Consider the following 9,060-nt stretch of genomic DNA (forward strand, 5'->3'; position numbering starts at 1 on the left):
ACACTATTCTTAAAAAATATAGTAGGCAATATGCACTGTGTACTGGGCAGTAAGCAGTAAGTTAGTGTGCCATTCCGAACATTGCTATACTGTTTTTTTCCTTTAACATTAGTAAGTAAAATGTGCCATTTCTGCCACCCACTGGACTGGAGTTTGAAGCACTATAACAGGACAGCAATGATGGCTGACACACAATTAAATATAAAGTAATAATAGTGCTTTTATTGAATTAAATTGTTTTTATCCGAAGACATTTTATTATGAACAATTTGATTAGTGAATTGGGTCACCTCTTAATGTCCAAAGTAAAATCTGGGAGCAAATCATTTTAGAACCACTGATCAAGGGCATGGAGATGTAGCATTATTCTGAAAAAACCTGCTTGAAATATATCAAAACTAGCAAACCTTCACTGACGTCTGCTCTTCTCATCTCAGGGATGAAGAAATGCTTTTGTACAGGAGTGAGAATTTTCTAAAATTCTCAAAAGAAAATACAGAGTGAAAAGACTACGAGTCACTGAAATTAAGTGGACCACTAAACTGACAGTTTTAAAATTCACAATGACAGTATAAATGCAGATGGACACAGGTTCTGCTGAATAACAACATCAGCAAAACCCACAGCATAATAAGATGGAGACTATGGGGATTAGTACTCCAGAAAACTGTACTGAGAAAATAAACAAGTATACCACTTACTGTAGTTATAAAGATGAAAGACTTCAAAACAGACCTAATATGCTAATATCACAATGCAATCAAATATGTATATAGTGATCAGACAATATTTGCGGAGCGACAAAACAATAATCCCATTCAGGGCTCACAGATCTATACTCATGACAAACGGCACTGTTGTTGACTCATTCAAGTCAAAATCATTACTTAATTCACTAGGCTACATCTAAATAAAAAACTCTAATTTGAATAGAAAAGTATAGAAAATATGCATTTTAGCTTTCTCTTTCCCTTCTGAGGTGGGCAATGTAGCAGTATAGCAAAAAAAAAAAAAAAGCATCTTACGAAAAGTTTTTTTTTTTTTTTAGAAGCGGGATTTCTCCAAATTACGGTAATCAAAATGTGCTTGCATAAAGTCACAATTAAAACCAAAATACATTTTCATTAAAAAAAGAAATGTACAGGAGTTTGTACAGGAGTGAGAATTTTCTACTTGTCAGACAGTGAAAAGAAAATACAGAGTGAAAAGACTGCGAGTCACTGAAATTTGATTTTGGGGAGAAATAGTAGCCTGACATCATCCTAACACAGTTTGCATTAAAATGTAGTCTATCTCTTATATTCTCTAGAGCCTGGTAAAGTACAAAAAACTCATCTTTGAAATATGGAATGTCACAATGATGTGGCATTCATATGTATTTGTGCAGATAGTTTTTGATAAGAGTTGAAATATCTGGAAATCGGAATCTTAGCCCTTAAGTACCTCTTAAAAGGCTGTATCTTCACTCAAAGAAAAAAGCAGATGGAGGTGAAGAACATCAAAAATAAAACGTAAAAAGACCAAAAACATTCTTCCACATTGTTTTTACGTTTTGAAAGATGCATCAGTGCTTGCTTTTACGTGCAGGGGCTGAAACAATAAATCTATTCAGTGGGCTTTCTCCCTGTTGCTGGGGTTTCAATGCTGCCCTGGGGGCAGGAGGTATGGGCTGGTGTTAATGAACAGTTGAGCTGTAAAAGAGCTAAAAGCCTGAATGATCAATACAAAGGAAAGGGGCAAAAACAGGAAAAGTGTCTTGCCTGGCTTTTCACCACAAGGTCCAGAGTCAATCTGCCATATCTTTGAATAACACCATTTCTTAAAGGAATGTCAGCGATGCCCTGCAATTGTCACACAAATGGAGAAAAGAAAATGTAAGAATCAGCAGGCATTCACACTCACAAACACATACACGTATGCAGCAGACGGGCAGCGAAACCTGGGGTGTTTTAGTACCTCCCTTGCTGTGAATTACATATTCAGTGAGTTCTGGCACATTAATGGGGCACAGTGCAAAACATAATGGCCAAGAATTGGAGTCCTTGAAGTGAAAAAGACGAGTACTATTGTTAGGTTTGAGTGAAACATTCCTCTGGCATTGTATGCTAGTGAGGTAGTTTGTCGGGTGAGGTGTGCCCACGATAGATATTGAAAAAATAAAGGAATAACTAATCTTCAACAACATTGAAGAGGGAAACTGTGAAAGATTTTGATAAAAAAATATTAGCAGGAACTATATTCTTTAATTGTAACGTGGCTGTAATGAAGCACATGACGCAATCTAATAAAACTGAACAAAGAACTGACAGACCTCAGGGTTTAAATACACAGGGAATAATTAGCATAACTATAAACAGGTGTGGAACTAATTACAAACCATGACAATGAACGGACTGGAACTAAGGCAAAATAGAGACAATGAATTGCCCTGGAATTGACAGGTTCAGCGGCTGGAGGCGAAGCCAGGCAATCCAGGCTGAGCTGGAGACCAAAGGACCAGAGGCAGATCCACGTAGCAGAGTGTAGTCAACAGAGGGAGAGCCAAGGAACTGAAGGAAGCCAGTGGAGACGGGGCTAGAAGGACTGGCTGTCTTTGGTAGAGGAGGTTGGAGAGGGAGGCTGGGTGGGACCATTGGAGACTCAGGAGACTTGAAGTTGGACAGGACCAGCAGAGACCCTGGTAACTTGGGAGCTGGGCGGGCCAGCAGAGAAGGGAGACTATAGGGATAATCCTCTTCCAAATCATCATCATATATTACAGAGACCAGCTGTAGCTCACCCTCAGCGGCGGGAGTGTGGGCGAGGCTCCATTCCATTCCCTTAAACGCACCTGGACACGAATCTTCATTGGGCTCGGGCTCCGGGACCATGGTTGTCTCAATCACGGTTTCTGGTGCTGACATCGTGGCAGGCTCAGGCTCCATGTCTGCGGTGGGATTTGACATAGGCTCCGTGCAGGGTGTGGAAGGAGGATGGATGGGTCTGGAGTTGGGCTGGTGATGTCCTCCTCAGCAGGCCAGAGGGTGAACGCCGATCGTTGTTCACCAGCTCCCACTCCACAAGCACGGCGAAATTCTCCCAAGGACCGTCACTGGGCAGGCATGCCTTGGATCGCTCGCTGAGGCTGGTATAGTAAAAATACATTGTCTAATGTCAATATTGTAGTGATGTATGAAGCACAGCTCACAAAAAAGTCACTTTCAAACCAAGCAGCTTTCTGTTGGTCAGTGCACATGACCAACTTGAACATGAGTGAAATCAAATTAAAAGGACTTATTTGGCACACACTCAAAACTCCAGAATGAATTCAGCCCACAAAGAAACACAAAGAAACACAAGAAAGGTGGACAAATGGCCTTTCTCCCCTACCCCCCAAAATAAGGTGTAACCTGAATGCAAATTACCATTGAAAAGAAGTTCTGGCTATTTAATGGAATGCAGCAAGGAGTCGTGGCTTTTTCAGTATTTCAGATAGCCCGTGAGGTTTAGCTCATGTAGTTTTTAAATGTTGGGTTTACATCTATTTCTCTTATCCTAAAGCAATTGATGTTTTGTATTGATGATCTTTGAACTGATTATAAAATTGACAATACTTTTACCTGACATAATAAATTGTTATATTTGATTATTCTAACAGACTTTGACTTTATTTTCATTGGAGTTAAAGGGAACAGTCAAATATTAACGTATATTTAATGATGCACAGATATCATTGAAAAACACTTTCATTTTATGGAGTCAGATGAAACGAGTTAATACATAAGATAATGTAGTGCATTTAATTAAAAATCCCTTTGCCATGATGGGAAAAGACGGAACACTGCGTGATACCTTCACCTCTAATCGATGCCGCCATTGGATCGGATTAGACGGATTTACAGTTCTCAATTTCTCGGAGAAAGCTAATTTCAAGCATTTAACAAAGGTTTTTAAGGTCATAAGAAACTTTTATCAAAGTTTGTCCAGACAGATTTTTAAGTTGCAATGTCGGTTTGAAAGTCCATCTGCTGCTTTATCATGTATGCATGTGAATTCAGAACAATTGTACAAACTCCCTTAAGTGAATTCAGTCCAACAGAAGTCTTTCTTTTTTAGAGTGATACAATACTGAAAGTAATGAAAAAAAAAAAGCAAAAGGCTGTTATTTACGCATTACTCACACCAACAGAGCATTATGCAAATGCTCGCTCACGCCCCATCAAACAGCATATTATTAGAACCTCCACTAGAGGAATTATGCAGCTTCCTCTGACTAGTGCAGTTATTATACTCAACAATAACACTGAATACAACAAAAGATAAAAGACAAGCTTACAATGGAACAAAAAATAAGCATTGCTTTTGAGCAGTGGTCAAAAACAAAGAAAAGACTATATTTAATGATCTTATTTAAGATAATTTGAAAGGGGTAAAACAGAAGCAGCGTGTTATCTGTTATAAGAGTGGAGTAAAACTGTAGGGGATTCAAATGCTCACCAGCTGTAGCCTCAGGGAATTTTAGTTTATGAAAAACTCATTAAAAAATAACAACACACAAACACCACTACATAAATCAGACATCCCCACAATTGCACCAAGGAAACAAGAGGGGACAGATTTGCAATTAAGGAACATGTAAAAAAAAAAAGTCCACGTCAGCATCTGTGCAGTCCACCGAGACATTGGAAGTCATAGCTTTCAAAACCTGGTGATAAGTAATCACAATTTACTGCACCATAGCCGATCGCACTGTGGAAACAAACAATGCAACAAGGTGAGGGATCGTGGAGTCATTCGAGCCGAGAGACAGGAACACATTTTCTTTCAACATCTGTAACGCTTTGTCTAAAATTTTGGCATACCATTGTTGAATGTATTGTTTCCAAATTATCTACAAATGCAAGTAGTATAAAATCTACAACTTATCCATAATCTGTGCAGATTAATGTCAAGTACAGCATTTTCCTGTTGTTACAACCTACCACAGGTAGGCGGTAACAGTTTGTAACACTAGAAAAACATTTTATACAATAATTTAAGTAATCAAATTCACTTGTAAATTGTTATTAGGTAAAACAATTCTTGATTTATATTTTAATTGAAATAATATGAAATAAATACAATTCCATTTTAATTTTGTATTATTATTACAAAATAATACTAAAAATTAAAGCTGCAAGCAGCATTTATCGGGGTTCAAGCATTTAAGGCCTTTAAGCACAAAAGAATTTAAAGACATTAAGCTTTATTTAGCAAGCATGTAAACACTTATTTAAAATGTAATTTAAAAAGATCATATAGGAGATTCAGTCAAGGTTGGTTTGGTTCCGATCAGGCCAAAAACCTAGGAGTAGTTTGCAAAAGTAAGTTTTACACAAAAACTTAATTACTCGAATTACTAAAAATTACTCGAAATTGGAGCCTGAAGGGCGAGCCAATCCGAGGCATGCATCTTGTCCGGCTTGAGCCAAGGATTCCAACGATGTAAGATACTTGAGCCTACGCCCGGCGGTTGAGGAGTTATGAGCCGTTTCGTACTTTTGGCCGCTGTAGCGCCACCTATGGGCCAATAGGGCCAGGCCTTGGTGACGTTGTAGGCGGTGTGAGTACTACCAGCCCCCAAAGTTTCAAAGCTCTACGACTTACGGTTCGTTCTGCCCGATCAGTTTTATGTGGAGAATGTTGCATCATGGGAAAATTAACAATTACAATAGGGTTTCAGCACTAAAGGGCTTGAACCCCTAATAATAATAATAAAACATATACCTTGTTTCATTGTTCATGTTACAACTTTCCCCATCTGGCCAGCCGTGATACTGTATGTGTAGTCTGCCGTAGATCTGTTGAATAATAGAGAACCTGCTGCTTCAGATTATACTAGTTTTTTTTTCTGTTCTATTTACACTGGTATTTCAGCCTAATATTACAAACAAGAAGCAACATGTTTAAAGCCAATGCTTTTAATGTTACATCCCCATATGCAAAACAGTTTGCAATCTGATTCAAACATGAATCCATCATAAAAGTGTCTGAAAACTCTTGTTTTGCTCCCTTGCTGCTTGAAAGCTACATGTCTGATTGAAAGGCCGGAGGGGTCAGACATGTCAAGAGCAGCTTGGGAAGGGGCCATGAGGTGCGCTGGGCTCTAGCAGATGAGAAAAAACACTGAGCTTTCCATCATTCAACCCTCAACGAAAGAATCCTGAGGGTTTTAAAGTCTAAACAGCCAATAGATACTTTCTTCAAAAGTATTGTAAAAGTGGTCAAAACAACTGGTGCAATATATTCGCTATTGAAACCATAAAGTAGTTTTGTGTGAAACCGAAATTTTTTATCAGTTGTAATTATAATCTTCCCAGCCAATGAAGCTCACAAATTGCTTTCAACATTGAATTCACATCTAAAAATGTGTACATAGCATTTACACATACATTTTTGTACTCTTGGGAAAACGATCAACTGTACAAGGTATTTACAACATCTAAAACAGTATTTGTGTAATATTTTTTTTTTTTATCTTTTATTATTTATGATAATTTAATGGTGCATTGGATATGGTTTAAGGCTGTGAATCTTTTGGTTGACAGCGAATTGATTTGTTTCACGATTAATAAGATTTAGATTCGATTCAAGAACGTCTTTTGCAAATTCTAAATCGATTGGAGACGATTCACATTAAAATTCAATGCGGTTCGATTAACGATTCAGTTCTGCATCTTTTAAGTGCATTCATAGGATTATTTAATAAAAACACTTAGTATGCTTTTCTATCTATTTATTTACTTTTTATAGACTAACTGGGACTTGTCACAGTACTTTCATATTGTTGCCCTTTAGTTGGTTTTATTGCTTCTATACTATTGTTCTCCTCATTTTTAAAGGCGCACTAAAGTGCCTTGGAACACGCAGCTTTGTATGAATCGTAATTTCCACTGAAACAGGAAGCTAAGGCGGGACATATTGAATGGCTCCTCCCCCTTTTCAAATAGCCAATAGCGTTTAGTTTACCTCACAGACTGCAAGTCGTACTTGACAGCACCATGGAAGCGAATCCGAGCGCAGATGATACGTTGGATTCAATAGGTGTGAATACATTTTAGCCATTTCATTATTAACCAACGTACAGTTGGAAAACGGAATAAAACTCAAGCATTTGAGCAACCGAACTCACATCTCCAACCCATATTGCTCCGTGACGTGTCAACGGTCGCTTTGGCCAGGTGGTATTTATAGCATAGGGCAGTGGTTCCCAAACCTGTCCTGGCACCCCCTCAACACTGCGTGTTTTCTTTGTCTCCCTAATCAAACACACCTGATTCAACTCATTAGCTCATAATCACATGGGTTAATGAGCTGATGAGTTGAATCAGTTGTGTTTGATTGGGGAGACAAAGAAAACACGCAGTGTTGAGGGGGCGCCAGGACAGGTTTGGGAACCACTGGCATAGGGGGCGGGACGCTTTAGATTCTAGAGAGCATTTGATTGGACAGAAGATGTGATGAGATGCTGAAGTCCGGGGTGACGACATAGAAATCCGTGATCCATTTTAGCGGAACTGGGAGACTGCAAGTTCTGAATGCTAATATCTCCTAAATGCGAATTTTGCCATTGTTTTGGAACACACCAGCTTATTCATAACCTTAAGGCTAACATATTCATACCAACTTATTCATAACCTTAAGGCTAACATATTCATACTAAAAGCTAAAAAAACAAAAATTTTGATTTCAGTGGGCCTTTAAGTCGCTTTGCATACTTAAACTCCATCACCTAAGTGATGTCTGCTAAATGATTCAGTATTAAATACAATTAAGTGCACTTTGTTTTCAGAAGGGTTGCAAAGACATTTTGAATGAATTACAGATTTGGTTGTTGAAAAGGGCAGAGTCGCTCTCAAAGGAAGCCTGGGCTCAAAGCCTCACAGTCTAAAGATGAAAGCGAGAACGCCCTCACCAAGCTCTGGATCAAATGAACGACAAAATCGATCATGTCTGCTGCCAGTCTGTCACCATTAATTCACCTAGAAATTTGGTTGAATGAACAATGGCGTCTGCCAAAGGATAAATCTCCCCCAATACCATCTCAGACAAAATCAGTATGACACCTCGTTTAACCGAAATCTTGATGTGAGATACAGGGTTGCATGTACCTAAGGTAGCCATATACGTTAATGTGTGTAATATGGTATTTTATCTAAAGTGGAGTTTGCCCACACTGATGGAGTTTTGAGATGAAAAGATGTCTCCATCCGGTTCGGTCCTCATTACTCTTAATTCAGGTGTTCGCAAGTCTTCTTCTGGTGCTCTTTCTCGCTCCACATGCACAGTCATTGATATTGAGGGCGGTCCTCTAATAGGACTGTCAGGACGCTTTGAGGCTTTGATGGAGAAATTGAGACAAATTTGTCATGAGAGACAGCAGTGAGCCATTTTGCTAGTCTCCCAGCACAGCTATTTTTTCCTATGATTTCTTTTCCTAATTAATAGGCATATGTAAGACTAGCCAAAAGTCTTATATGTCTGAGTTGTGTATATTTTTTACTAATTAGTTCAGTCATCTGATTTAATGACATGATTATCTAACGTAACCCTCATAGTTAGTTTCTTCTTGCCTTTATCACCCTGGGCTTGCTCGCTGGCACGATTCCTTGAAAACTGCGTTGGCATTGTCGCACTGTTCGAAAATCTAGTGAGCTGCCTCCTCACAGGCACACACCCGATGTGGAGACTGTTCCAAAAATGTAGGCAGCATAATTATAAAGCATAATTATGCCGCTTCGACATTACATACCTGATTTTGGTTGGATTCCAAGGCAACTTCACATGTTCACATATCCACTCCCAGTATACACTGCATCAAGCTCAGTGAGCAAAATGAAAACAAGATGGTGGATGCTGTAATAGGAGTGTTGACTATAACATTGAAAACTGAAAAAATATTTATAAAATAGTTTCACATTATTAGCCATGCGAGTAAACCTCACTCCCCTGGCCTCAAGAGACACTTTAGCGACTGACGCTAGAGACTGCAGTCTTTAGGGTCCTTGTTTGTGCGCCTGCCTCCCATGCCGGAGACGTCGT

The sequence above is a fragment of the Rhinichthys klamathensis genome, unplaced genomic scaffold (genome assembly GCF_029890125.1).
Source record: "Rhinichthys klamathensis goyatoka isolate OS25496 unplaced genomic scaffold, OSU_Roscu_1.1 h1tg000011l_1, whole genome shotgun sequence".
Taxonomy (NCBI): Eukaryota; Metazoa; Chordata; class Actinopteri; order Cypriniformes; family Leuciscidae; genus Rhinichthys; species Rhinichthys klamathensis.